A 15,132-nucleotide genomic window follows, 5' to 3' on the forward strand; every position below is an offset into this window, starting at 1 on the left:
GGCATGATTAAAGGGTTGGAACTTTCATTCCCACTCCGACCTCTGGGGAGAGGAGCTGAAGATAATTACCAATGGCCAATGATTTAATTAATCATGCTTATGTCATGATACTCTCATAAATCTCACCAGTAGAGCTTGGAAAGCTTCCAGGTTGGTGAATACAAAAGGTTACTGGTGGGTGGTGCTCTTGAGGTGTGGAGACTTGTGGACCTTCCGTTGTACTTTGTCCCATGTGCCTCTTTGGCAGTTCCCGAGTTGTATCCTTCATGATCAACTGGCATTAGTAAAGCTTGTAAGTTCTGTGAACTTACGAAAAAAGGCTTTATAGGAATCCCTGATAGCCTGTTGGTCAAAAGCATTGGTGGAAATCTGGAACTTAAAACGTGGTATCTTGGCTGGTGACCAGTCTGTGGGTCTGTAAATACCAGGATGAGTAGTGTTAGAATCGACTTGAATTGTAGGACCTTCCAGCTCGTGTCTGGTTGTCTGGTTACATACACATTAGGCATCGGGAGTATTGTACACGAAAAGTTCATTACCTACAGTGACTTTCTTCCTAAGTTGCAAATCTTTCCATTTCATTGGTGCCTTTGATCTCAGCTCTTCCAAGGGAGAGAAATGGGAAACGGGTATCCATAAGTGAAGTTTAGGATAGTACTAGACCAAATACTCCTTTGAGGTAGAAAGGATTGGGCTTTCCAGTGCATTCTGGTGATGTTGGCATATTTTATCTACCAGGTTGCAGTTCTTTGTTTTGGGAGAGGAAACATGAGGTTCTGGAATTCAGGTGAAGTTTTAAACACTTTTGTAGCCTCTAATAAAGGTGGAATGTTATAAAACGTCGTCATGTACTTACAGTACTAACGTGGGTTTCCCCCATGGGGGTGGTCTCCTTGCAGGTAGCTGTTTCCAGGTCAACCAGTTTGGTCCGTTGTATACTTGAATTCAAGTAATGAAAAGAGGTCTCTGAGCTGCTAGTCTTCCAGTTTGTCCACCAATGGCACTGAACTAGTATCCCGTGATCCTCTTATTTGCCCTTCTAGAAAATAATAGTTAAAGCAAGTGAATCACTTCTTAAAGGTGAAGTTTCAAGTTTTATGACTAATCGTCTGGGAATGGGAAATGGGAATTGGAGGCCCAGAGGGCCTCCAGGCTAGCCTCAACTTTTCACTTCCCATCTTCCACCTCTGTGTACACCTGTGAATTTGTTCACTTTCTGATAAAGCTCAGTGGCGGGGTAGACAAGGTCACATGTATGGATCAGTATGTTAAGTGGTACCTACTCTGAAAAATCTTCCCTAGAAATACAACTTTGTTCCTTTATAAACTTTTCTGTCTCGGGGCTCCTGATTTGTGTATTGTGATCAAAGCTAAACACAAAACCATCCAACCAGCCCAGGAGATGGTAGGTTCTGTGGGTGAGCACTTAACGTTCATTACTGTGCCAGCGCTATACCTTCGCAGTGAAGATGTTTTTCTTGCCAGGTTCTTTCCTTCCTTCCCACCTTGCCAGTAGGAGGGATGAATTCCTTTGTGTAGACTGGATAAGTTGAAAGCATGGATCCTGAGCTGTGAGCTGGTAATTATGGGCTATTTAAAAATAGCAGGTTTTTGTTTGCAACAGGTTGGGGATCTTACCTCTGGGGACAGAGGCTGGAGATCCTAGGTTCTAGGAATGGGTCAACCAATCCTGACTTTGGGATAGGAAGAATTCATCCCGAGGACCCCCGTAGGGTGTAGTCTGAGCCCTAGGAGGGAACTGCTGAGGAGCGTGACCTCCAGCCAGGCTTTGACCACTTGTTGCAGGAGGAAGGAGGATGTGAAAGATGTGAAACCTGTTCTTGGAAGGCTTGCTGGAGTCTTGCACGACTCCTTATTTGCTTCCTAGTTTAGCTTGCTAGTTGTACGAGAATGTTTTTCTCAGCATCTGCCTCCTAGTCATGTTTCTGTTGGCTAAATTCAATGTATGGGGGGGAAAAAACCCGCCCAACGTGAATGTGGACCCTTGGACAGAGTGGGGTGGGCCGGCAAGTGATCAGAGGTCTCATCTGCTTTCCTCCCTGCTGCAGGGGCTTCTCGGCATGTTTGCCTGAAGAGCTTCACCCCTCAGCCTTTTCAGTTCTCTTTGCTTGGGAGTTGAGTTCGTCCCAGTTCCTTGAACAATGTTTTGACACAGCGAATATGCCCTAATGTCTCTTTGAGCACAGCGGCAGTGAGGGTTTTATCTAGTAGTCCTTTTCAACTTATCTCCTTTCCCTTGTCTGTCTTCTGTACCTCAAAAATTAGGAACCATTGCCTGTGGGTGGTCTGTAAAGGTAGGTAGAGATCTTCTGGCCTCTTGTCAACCATGACTCTTGCAGATGGCCATGGGGCCAGTCACCATTGGCTTCCCCATGTACTTTACAAACATGTCTACTTAGAATAACATGTGCCAAGAGCAGGAAAGGACAGGTGGAGTGACGGGTACAGACGTAAGAAGCGGCTCTCGCGAGGCTTTGTTCTCAGGAAGGCGGGTACCTGGAGGTGGGGGGACCATCACCAGCTTGGCCCTTTACAGCTTCATTCTGCAGCCTAAATGTAGAGCCATTCAGAAAGGGAGTTAAGTGAGGAGTTAATTGGCTTGACCTTGTCACCAGTGCCAAACCACTGGGGTGTCAGGCTGCTCCTGCAGCTTGCCAAGATGTCCCTGCAGCCCATCTCCTCTGTGCCTTTTTGAAGGCACTAAATTACTAATTGGTGGGTCAGGTAGAATTTGTTTGGAATGACAAATGCTAGAGAACTCATGGTAGTGATGGTTGCACAAAAATGGGAATGTACTTTGTCACTGGGAAGGATATTTAAAAAATGGTGAAAGTTAAATTCTGTGTATCTCTTGGCCACAATTGAACACTGAAACAATGGTACTGGTAATGGGACTAGCTGTTTCCCACACCTTAGTCTGGAAAGCCTCTGGGCTGGGACTAAACGGTGCCATTGTGCCCTGGTGGTAAGGAGACTCTGGGGTAGACACATAGGCAGAATCCAGGGCAGACATTCCTTTGGAGACTCCCCAGCTGGACTCTTGCCTGGGGTGAAATAACAGATGCTGTGCCCTGGGCTTGCAGTCTGATTTCATTGGTACAGAGGCTCCTGTCCATCCCCCATCCTCTCCTGCTGCCAGATCCCGTGAGGCCCAGCTTCCCCAGAGAACTGGGAGAGCAGCAAGCGGCTGTGCAGCAGAGGCGTTGGCCATTCATGTAGCCATCCATTCATGGGCTGCAGTACTAGTGAGGCCAACTGGTGTTTAAAAGTGAATTTATAAAAGTAAACTGAACAGCGAGACTTCTCTTTTATGGCTAGATAGGGAAAGAAATACAGAAGGATTTTCCTTCAAAGTCTCAAACTTTAAGTGGCTGTGGGGGAATAAGGCAGTGATTGGCCCAGGGGGGTGGCTTTTGTTACCGGCTCTGGCAGACAGATGAACCATTCTGTGCAGGGAAAAGTCACTGGTTGTGTGGTACATTGTCCTAAAATGAATTTTAGTGAGGTATTTGGAGAAAATGACACAAAGTTGTAGCAAAGTGGCAGAACAGAATGGGAAATTCTAATTTCTTGGTAAACTGGATTGAAGTAAAACATTCCAGAAAAACCCATAAACTATAAATGTACAACTTGATATAGCGTCATCCGATGCATCTGTGTTGCCTAATCAAGAATAACCTGCCTGTACCAAGGAAGCTGGGGTCGCTACACTCTCCCCAAGAGTAAAACTGTATCTGATCTCTAACACCTTTGTCAACCTTTGCCTGTTTTTGAAGTTTACATAAACAGAAGAGTTTAGAATGTGTTCTTACACAATCATAGCCGGGATTGATCCTTGTTGCATGTAGTACTGCTTCATCCTCACTGCTATATTGTGTACCACATTGTAAATGTGCTGGAGTTTGTCCATTGTGTTCATGGACATGGGGTTATTTTTAGTTGGTAGCGGTCACAGGACAAAAGTTGCTTGGAATAGTCCCATCTCTCTTTTGGTAAACCTGTACACTTCTTCTGGGTGTGTATCTAGGAGTCAAATTGCTGTGTCATTGGGGATGATGCACACCTTTTACTAGTAAGCAACACTAAGCAATTTTCCAACATGGTTTTGCCTTTTTATGTCTGAACAGTATATAAAAACTCAGATTGCTCCACACTTGCTGCCAGCTCCCGTGAGGCCCGGCTTCCCCAGACAACTGGGAGAGCAGCAAGCGGCTGTGCAACAGAAAGCTTTCTCTAGTTGTCTCTTGTGTTCCCTTTCCTTTCCTTTCTTTTTACGTGATGGCATCTCATTGTTAGTTTGCATTTTCCTGGTGACTACAGTGTAACATTTTCAAATGCATGATCACTGTAAAGGTGAATATTGATTTGAATTCTGATGGGTGAACTTTTTGCTCTTGCCATTAGAAGGCTTTGTTAGAAAAGCTTGCCTTAAAGCCAACCAAAAAATGTTGATCACAGCATATGATGATGTAAGTCCCCTGGGATGGAAAGAGCCCGAGGGACGTCTGTACCCAAAATCCTCAGGGATCCGAGACTTATTTATGGGAAGGCATCGAGTGTTGAACTAGTCCTTTCAACTTGTAGGACCTCCTTTGACAGGATTTAGTTTAAGATGGACTAGCCCCTTGACTTGGGAAACTCTGGTATAGACCTTATTTGACCTTAAGGTTGTTTGCCTTTGGGGATAAAAGGAGTATCCACATTCCCTAAAAATTATTGGTCTTGCTCCTGTTAGGACTGATTTCTTGGTTTCTCCCACCCACAAAGATTAAATAAAGGAATCTAGTCCAGGATGCCTTGTGTGCTACATATGTATTTTCCTTCAGTTCCGGGTGTGTGGTTGTCACTGGTAAGTCTGACTCAGGAAGTGTTGACTGGAGGCCAACAGATGTGTTTGTACCCTGCAGGGACCAGCAAAGCAGCTGTAGGAGGCAGCTTAGGGCTGGGAGCCCTGAGCTGGTGCTGCATGTAGGTGAGAGGCAGAGACGCCTGCCTGCAGTTCAGTTGCTCTCCCTCTATTTCCCAGAGCAGGCTTTGTGGCACGAAGTCTCTAGAAATTGCATTCAGTTAAAACATAGCTCTATGGTAAGTTGTAATTAATTGAAAAGAAGAAAAAAATTTGTCGGAGTCCTCACTATGCATTTTGAATACACATGAGTGGGTCGTGCCTGATTTTTGCAAGAGACTAACAATGAACTTGTTTACTCCGTTTTCCTGGCTTGATCACCTGTTAGCCCTTAGTGATAGGCACAAAGTAAATGGGCTTGATCTAGGGCTGCTTTGCAATAACAAGCTTACTCTTAGAAATGGATTTCTTAGTTCTACTTTGAAGTACAGTGAAGATGCAGGTGTCCCTGGCCATGTGCAAGGCCAGGGTGCACTCCACAATCTGAATGTGTGCACCATGGTTCCCAGAGTTGGAATTTTTTTTTTTTTAGGTCTGCCAAGATAAATAGCAGTTGCAGTTTTGTTATGGGTTAATTTACTATCCTCCCTTGTTTTTGAAGTAACTTGTTGTACCAAGGACAGTCACAGCATAGAGTAGTCCTTCGCTTGTAAAGGAGCTTATCCTTATAGATGGCAAAAGGAAACATTTAAAAACTATTACTGAGGAAAAACTTGGAAAATGTCATGGTATTTTTTTAAAACTCAAGTTTTAGTTCAGCTTCATTATATACAAAGTGTGACTATCCTGACTGGCTTTCAGTCATTGACAAGTCACCCACTTAATGTTACTTCCTCTTGGTTGGGAAATAGTCTGAGATACCGAGAAACCCAATGATGAAAAGCTTCCACCTCCTTGTCTGGCCCTTCCTGAAGGTCAGGGAGGTGGCAGGTGTGTGGCCGAGTAGGATGGTGGGTAGAGCTCCAAGTCACACCTGCTCAAGGCGTTGGTAGGAGGATGGCACCGCCTTCTGGGGATCATTTCTGAGCCAACTCTTGGAATTGTGTTAGACCAACCACTGGGTCTTCCTTGGCTCATCTCTGGGTTCATGTCAAGTTCTTTCTTGTGTTGTAGCAGTGCCAGGTAAAGGCAGGAACGGATGCCCGGTGTGTCCTGGAGAGCTCTGTGTTCTGAATAGCTCAGGAGGTATTGCTGCCTGTGCGCTGTGGTGTCTGTGGATGGTGCTTCTGCCTCTGGTGTACAGGGCTAGCCACGTGGATGCCAGTTGGAATGAGAGGTGGGTTGCTTAGTACCTTTGCCTTCGTTCCTGCGTGGAGAAGGCTACTAACCATTACAGTAAACAGACCCCAGAACTAGCTGTTTGCAGTCTTGATGCATAATTATCAATTTGGAGTGGAAAGCTGGAGGTGACCTTTAGGTAGTACACGTTTGCTTAGTTGACACGGTTCTCCTTTGTTTTCCTTTTATTCCTCCTCCTTCCTCCGCTTTTCCTTCCTCCGCTTTTCCTTCCTCCGCTTTTCCTTCCTCCGCTTTTCCTTCCTCCGCTTTTCCTTCCTCCGCTTTTCCTTCCTCCGCTTTTCCTTCCTCCGCTTTTCCTTCCTCCGCTTTTCCTTCCTCCGCTTTTCCTTCCTCCGCTTTTCCTTCCTCCGCTTTTCCTTCCTCCGCTTTTCCTTCCTCCGCTTTTCCTTCCTCCGCTTTTCCTTCCTCCGCTTTTCCTTCCTCCGCTTTTCCTTCCTCCGCTTTTCCTTCCTCCGCTTTTCCTTCCTCCGCTTTTCCTTCCTCCGCTTTTCCTTCCTCCGCTTTTCCTTCCTCCGCTTTTCCTTCCTCCGCTTTTCCTTCCTCCGCTTTTCCTTCCTCCGCTTTTCCTTCCTCCGCTTTTCCTTCCTCCGCTTTTCCTTCCTCCGCTTTTCCTTCCTCCGCTTTTCCTTCCTCCGCTTTTCCTTCCTCCGCTTTTCCTTCCTCCGCTTTTCCTTCCTCCGCTTTTCCTTCCTCCGCTTTTCCTTCCTCCGCTTTTCCTTCCTCCGCTTTTCCTTCCTCCGCTTTTCCTTCCTCCGCTTTTCCTTCCTCCGCTTTTCCTTCCTCCGCTTTTCCTTCCTCCGCTTTTCCTTCCTCCGCTTTTCCTTCCTCCGCTTTTCCTTCCTCCGCTTTTCCTTCCTCCGCTTTTCCTTCCTCCGCTTTTCCTTCCTCCGCTTTTCCTTCCTCCGCTTTTCCTTCCTCCGCTTTTCCTTCCTCCGCTTTTCCTTCCTCCGCTTTTCCTTCCTCCGCTTTTCCTTCCTCTTGCCTTCATCCTACCTAGGCAAGTTTGACTTCAACTGCTGCTGCCCCTTCCTCTTAGGGCTGTTGGGTGTGGAGGGAATTCCATATGCCTGTTGGTTGCCACCGCAAGGGCACAGCTTACAATTCAGCTTACTTTCTCTTCTCTTCCCTCAGCCAGGGGAAAGGAACTTGACTTTCCCCAAAAGTGTCTTTGCTTACTAATGAATTGCTTCTGCCTCTGGCTAAGGGTGGTTCTTGAGCACATCTCTTGCAATTAAGAGAATAAAGAAAACACCTTGTCAACCTTTCTGCCCTCTAAGTGGAGGCCGCATTTGAATTGTTCAGAACATGACATCGTCCAGGAGATGGCAGTGGAGAGTTCACAGGGGTTATCCTTGAGGCCTTTTTGGATTCAGATTGCAATTTGCAGTCACACTTGGAGAATCAAAGCCCAGCCCTTCTGATCATTGCCAGCCTGGCATGTCCCAGCTTCTGATGTGCATTTAATGGTACAGCTTAACATTGCCACTGACTTATCTTTTAAAACAGGGCAGTGGTGGCAGGAAAGAGCGTCAAGAGCTGGAAGTCGTTGGCCTGGAGTTCTGGCTCCAAACTCCTGTTAGACATGAAAACTTCTCTCTCCTAGATCCCCACTGAGGGCCACATATGGGATTTGGGCTTCCTGTTTTCTGTGCCTCTTTGGGGAACCTATTATCTTGAGTCTAAAAGCCTAGAGCTTTGTGTTCCTCCTGGGAAAAGAGTGTAGTGTGGGTGGACAAGGAAGGACCTTGTATGTACCAGGATCCAGTGTGGTTCTGCCATTACTGCATGGCCTTGAACAGAGAAGGATGAGCTATGGCCCCATTATTAGAAATGAGGATGTCAATGCTTACTAAAGGGGTTATAAGGATTAAATGAAAATGGCTAGAATATAGTTGATGTGGTGGCTGGAGCTTGGCAGTGATCATAAAAGTTAGTTCTTGAACGTATTGCCAAGAAGGGAAATGAATTTACCCGAAGGGGTTAGAGATGGCACTCCTGTATATGAGCCACCCTTAGTCTCTTCACTACCAGTAGATGTTTAAAACCTGGAATTGTGGTCTGCATTCGGGGTTTCTGCCTTCATTTTCTGTTGTCATTGCCCCCACACCCTTGGGATTCGGAGATCTCTCTCCCCTCACTTTGAATCTTGGCGCAAGAGCAGGTGGGATGTTTCCATTTCTTCAAAAGTGAAGCACCTGTAATACAGGCTTTTGTGGTTCAAATAATGTTCTCTACAAATGAATGCCTTCCATGTACTAGGTGATGTTCTTCCATGTCACTGGACATGCGACAATGAACAAAACAAAATCTTTAACTTTTTAGAACTTATAGATAAGTTAACAAGACAGGCAGGAGATAAACCCAATTAATTCAGGTATGTGCCCAAAACATGGCAGGAAAACACTTATTTTAAGATGGCAGGAAAGACTTTCTGGAAGGTGACCTCTGAACTGAGGTTTGCATAAAAAGGAAGACCCTCCTGAGAAATCCCTAGGCTCTAGAGGATGGGAAGGAAAGTTAAGTCAAAGGTCCCAAGGAAAGAAAATGCAGTGGGTGTTCCTGCTGTGGAGCCTGCTGGAGAGAGATGAGGGTGGGGAGGATATGCACAGTTGAGATTTTATTAATACAGTAGGAGATTTGAAGCAGGAAACAAGAAGCAACATAATTTCAAAGACACTCTTGCTGCTACTGAGAAAATAGCACTTGGGGTAGGAGGTGAAGAAACAGGCCAGGTAAAAGGATCCAGGCCAGAATGGACAGGGTGAACGGAGAGGGTGACCAATCCAGGATATGTTCCGGAGCTCAAGTTGCACATGCATTCTAACCACTTGTTGCCTGAGTTGTGACAGTGTCCTTCCTCCATAGCCTCAGTTACTGGCAGGGATAACAATATCTCTGTTTTAGAGTCTGTGGAGAACTTTCAAGGGGGAGTCCATGATGGATTAATGGGACTTGGTGTCAGACATATCCATGGCACCTAGTTCCTATTTGCCTTTAGACCAGGCCTTGGAGGGTTGCTTGTCTTCAGAGATGGAAGATGGGTGGTGTCTGACACAGGGCATTCCATAGGTCTAGCTGTTGATTTGTCCCTTGTTAACACAAATGCACAGGAAGCCAAGATTTTGTGGAAGGACTGCTAGATGTTTCCCTGTGGCTATAAGACTGATGCTGGGAACCCTGCTTTTGACACTCTTTAGTTTGAGAGAAACACAAAACACTGCATTAGTTTAATACACCCATTGCTCAGAACTTGAAGTCTGCAGAAACCAGAAATGCCAGAAGTTCTGACAGATACGACCTGCAATTACAGGAGCAATGGCTATGCTAACTCTGCAGAGAAGTGCAGCGTCGTCAGACTCCATGCTGAGGTTTGGCAACTAAGCTGCTCATCCTCATGCCCAGATGTTCTTGAGCTGGTGACAGCCCTGTGCTGATGGGTTATTTAGATACTGCTATATTTAGTGCTTCTGGTGGAAGAGAGGCTGTACTTTCTTGCTATGAGAAGCAAGAATTTACAGTGCTGGAATACACGTACGTGCATTCATCTGTTCAGCCACTGTGCACTGAAGTACTTTCCAGGCCCTACCCAAAAGCATGGAACAGAGATGAACAATGTTGGTTGCTGCCCTAGAGGGCAAGTGAGTATAGTGTACTTCAAAGCTATTGTGGGGAAAACACAGAAGAGAGACTGCTGGGGCCCATCATGGCACAGAAAGGCCTGACAGGAAGTAGTATATCAGCAGGACCTCGGATGGTGCATAGCAGTAGGGAAATGGAAGAAATCTGAAGCACAGGAAAAATAGGAGCAAGGGTGCAGAGAAGATTCTTTAGCTATGTGATAAACGGCCTAATGTGGCTGGAGTAAGGAATAGTGGGCACAGGGGTTGGGGAGGGATGTGATCAAAAGAGTCATTTGTACCAGGCTGTGAAGAGTCCAGTATAAATTTTATCTTGTAATGGGTCAACGGAAGTAAAGGAATGGCAACTGTGAATGATTTTTTTTTTTTTTTTTTTTTTTAAGACCTAGAGTTTCTCAACTTGGATTGTTACTAACGGGCCAGATAGTTTTCTGTGGGGATTGTCCTGTGAATTGTCAAGCCTACCCGCTTGACAACAGTAGCACTGCATCCACTCACCCACTCCACTTAGTTCTTGAATGTGAGAGGGAAATGTGTGCTGGTGTTGTGGTGACCGACATCAAGGCTGAGTAGTGACGGTCACAACATGCTGCTGCTCTCTGTCCTTAAGTCAGCAGTGAAAACACTCCAGAGCAGAGCATTAACCAAAATATGAAGGTAGTGTGTTAAACACCACCAGAGGGTGGGTACCGCAGGACAAGGGATGGCCAATAAGTGCTCTACTGTGTAAACATGCAGTGGTTGTTTTTCATGGGGAATCTTTTTGTTTTTCACTTCCTATGGGTTCTTAGGACACTTCGTGGACTCTGGAAAGTAGCCTTCTCTTAAGCTAGGACCTGCTTCTCTGGGGACACTCACTGCTTAAAAAGTGATGGAACCACATTACCCTGAAAAACCACTGAACTAAGGGTCTCCACTGAGCCATAAACCTTAACCTTTTCATGGGTGTTTTGGAGGTAGATATAAGATTGGGTAAATTTCATACAGAACTGACCTAAACTCCATGAACAACTAACTCTCACTGGGGAACAGGAAGGTGATTGGGTGATGAATGATAAATGTGCCTACAGTGTTCTGTTCAACCTACTGATTGGGATAGTTCATGCTGAGAGAATGTGAAGGATATATCCAAGGAAGTTCTGCAATTTGAATGCTGAGGGAACTCGGGATACCTTGGTAACCTGTGTACCAGACCCACATTTCTGCCACACCAAGACACGATTGCCGTTTGCTTGACGTTTTCAGCTTCACATTCTGGAAAGAAATGTGGCTCATCCTTGTGTCGAGCCATGGTGATTGCGTTTATTTTTCCCTTTTGTATGTTTTTCTGTCTATTTAAGGTGGGAAATATGGATCACTTAGTTGGAGTTTAGGTCAGTTCTGTGTGGTATTTACCCAAGCTCTGATCTGTGTGTTCTGGAACTCCAGGAAGGTCCTGGAACATGGGGGAATAGAAGAGCTGTATTGCAATACTTATGTGGAACCGGAGAGAATACGGTTGTTACTTGGGTTGTGTCTAGAAGAAAAATTCAACAGCCGGTGTGTTCAACTATTTTAAGTCCTGGGATGTGGGCTTAATAGGGATACCCACCTACTGCAGTAGTCTCCATTAATCTACTAATGCATTCACCACGAGCTCATGGGTGTCCCATGCGGGAGGCATCTACGTAGCAGGGAGTTTTTGTTGGAGTAGCGCTTATTCATGCTGCCCCAGAGTTTGGGCTTCTGGATTTAAAATGCTTGCAGCCTAAAAGTATACATAAACTTCTGTGGTGTATGTGGTAAGGAGGAGAGCACCTGTAAGACCAGAAGGCTGCTTTGGTGCCTGTCCCCATGGGTCTCTGTTCCCATTATTGTCAGTGTAGCTTGCACCCTGGACAACAGCCTCTAAGAGCAGCACTGCTCAGCGGACTGGGTGTTGGTGCTCAGGTGAGCTGAAGGAAGGCAGTGGGCACAGACTTCCACTGTGGGAACAATAATTAGGCCCAGCAGTAGGTCACTGTCTGCACACAGAACCGGAAAATCCATTGGTCCCTTCATTTACTTCTTAGCTTCTCCATTTTGTGTGTGTGTGTGTGTGTGTGTGTGTGTGTGTGTGTGTGTAGGGGGGGGTTACTGTGACTTTTCTGGACAGAGTTTTAAGATGAGCCACTTTCTCCTCACTGAATCCAAGTCTCCTCCCCCAATCCATTAAAGAATAAATAAAGTTGGTTGTAAAATAACCTCAACTGTTTTCATGCTTTCTCTAAACTGAGTCTTTTTGTTAGGACCATGAAGGACCAAATCAGTCTTTGAAGCTGCAGATCGACTTTTAAGCTGGATGGGAGGGAACGTTTAACTATGAAATGTGCATCTCTCTGAAGCACTTAACGTGGAGGAATCTGAGGTATTTGTCACCCTAAGATGTCTAGCTACCCATGTACGTCAGCCCTGGGTGGAACTCTCTGGAGAATGAGTTCCAGGAGGCAGGCTGCATTATCGATACTGCTTGTTTACTAATTCCTCTCAAAATCGCCATGGAGATTGGGGGCATCTTTTTAAGGTTCTTGGGCAGTTGTGAGTTACACAGAAAATGCCTATTTAAATTCCTAGCTCTAAAGTCACAACCAGTTTGATGGTTGCAGCAACATGTGTGTTGGTTCTGGAGCATTTTTCCCCTCCCTGGAGGCCCGAGGGTTTCGGATGCAGTTACTGAGCCTGCTCACCAGTGTACACAGGCTGAAGGTTTCCCCCTCATTCTTTGGGTTAGATTTTTGGAATTCTGACTGAGCTCAGCATTGTAGAATTCAGGGGAAAAAAGTTGGGAGGCTTAGTTGAGGATGAAATAAGACAAATGAATAAAGAAGGATTCAAAAGCTGTATAGGTATCATTCTAAAGTGTGGAGAGAATAGAAGTTGAGCATTCTGGAGTGATAAAGTACCAAATAGGAAAAGGCCTTTCTAAAGGCAGTTTGAGAGTAGGGTGAGAAATGATATCCTTGGTTTTCTTACTTGAGTACAAAGGGATCCTATAACGTTGTACTGAGGATTCTTTTTCCATACACATAATCTGTAAATATTGGTCTATTATGCAGTTGGACCAGGTCCAAAAATCTAATGTGATCTCTCCCAAGAACCTACTAAATCTGGCCCCTGAACTGCTCAGTGTGGTTTGGAGCCCTTTCCCCTCCTGCACTATGTACCCCCAACACTGGCTGCCTTTCAGTTCCTTGGTGAGCCCTTCTCCTTCCTGCCCCAGGCTTGTCACACAGGTATCCTTTTAGCCTAGAAGCCCCCTTTCTCCCTACCTTTCCCAGGCAGCTCCTTATCCATCTAGGACTTAGCTTGACCCTTACCTCTTCAGCAACCCTGCTGACCCAGACTAGGTTAGAACGTCAGTGCTGTTGAAGCAGCTAATACGGCTGCAGTAGACGAGTTGTGTAATGTGGCTGAGGCCCTTAAAGATAAGGAAATGTCTTCGCTTCACTGTTCTCCAGCATCCCATACGGCACCTGTCATGTGGAGGTGCTCAGGGAGTATTTGGGAGGTTTCAATGAACTGGAACCCATGTTCCAGTGTACAGGCCTTTGGGGCTTACATGCAGGAGCTAGAATGTTCACTGAATAGCTTCAGATAACATGTTTGAATAACTGGGGACAAGGGGCTGACACACTGCAGACGGAAGATGAAGAGCCGGCTCAAGACCTTAACTCAAGTTTGAGGTCTTGAGCCTTAAGAATGGTTTGCTGTTGCTGTTCAAGAATTCCCCTATGTGCTTGTGTGTCCAGAGGCAGGTTGCTGCCCCCAAGAGAAAGTGCTCAGAAAAGAGTGCCACTCCCGTGCATTCTCTCCATCACTTGTTTTTCATCAGTGAAGTACTGTTTGTAGAAGAGAGCTGACCCAAAACTACTTACTGGTCAGTGATGGCTTTGGTTGTTTAGGAATCATGTAATAAAGTTTCTCTTTTGCATTTTTTAGAGAAAACATGTCTACAACTATGTATGACTTCCTAGTAAGCGTTAGGATTATAAATTCTTTGGGGGAAAGCAATATACTAGTCTCTAGTTGCAGAGTATAAACTCATAGGACAAAGAAAAGCAACTATTCAGTTAGAGCATCATATAGACTTAAAAAGAGCCTTGAAAACGAAGATGGTATGCTCAAGAACACCTTAAAGTGAATTAAGATTTCAAAAATGATTGATTCACATATTAAACTGGCCTGTAGGGAGAGTTCAGAGTCCAGGAACTGTAGCTGTGTGTAAGTAGGATTTCAACAAAGTTGTAGCTTGGTTGGATCCAGACATACACTTAGTTGCATGATCTGCAGGAGCTTTGAGTCCATCTCTTGAGTGAGTTAAGTGGACGTGGTATTGCAGCCTCACAAAGCCAACTTGCCATTGATATACACCATTTAAATGGGGAGACTTAGAGTGGTCTTCCCACTTAAGCCATTCAGTCTCCAAAGAATATCTAATTTAGACTCTAGGATTTATATTAGAAGTTGATTGGAAGTGGATATGCAGGTGGTACTTAACTTAGATCCGTTAGCAAATAAAACATGGAAAGATTCATGTGATGACATCAGCTTCAACACATGGCACAGTGGCCCTCAGGCATCACCAGAATGCCCATCAGAGTAGATAACTTCTGGTATAAACTTGCTCGATTAAAAACTCGGTGTTTCTCCCTGAATACCAGGTGTTTCCTGTCTTGTCCACTTGTCACTTAAGGATGTATGCTTAGTCTGCTAAGTACATCTGCAAAATAGTGAATTTTGTTTGTCATAGGAGAATCGGTTCTTTGTTTTCAAATGCAGACATAAGATGCAGATTAAGATAGAATGTGACAATGATATCAGATAAGTGAGATTTTTCTCACGGCATGGTTTGAGAATGATTTCATAAGCATGTAAAGGCATATACCAAAAATACGACTGATAGTTATGGATGTATGTAGATGGATTTTTCCCTCTAATATCTGGAGAGGAAGTACTAGATTTTGTAATTTTGCTGTTTAACTACATAGTTAACACATAGGAATGACACTTCTTTTCTCTCCCATGCCCCTTACCCTAAGGGTGTTGAGAGGCTTTTTGCTGTTGTAATCTGTTAGTGTGGTTCACATTCATGTAAGAAAGAACATAGAACATAGAGCAAGATCAGGAATGGTCTGTCTTGGGCCTCAGGGATCCCCCCTGATTGGCTCAGGAATCATGAGTTTTCTGTTAGTTGGTGGGCTATGGACAAACAGCATAGAATTCCTCTGGCTCTAAATTACAGGGACTTAC

Source organism: Callospermophilus lateralis, chromosome 17, assembly GCF_048772815.1.
Source record: "Callospermophilus lateralis isolate mCalLat2 chromosome 17, mCalLat2.hap1, whole genome shotgun sequence".
Classification (NCBI taxonomy): domain Eukaryota; kingdom Metazoa; phylum Chordata; class Mammalia; order Rodentia; family Sciuridae; genus Callospermophilus; species Callospermophilus lateralis.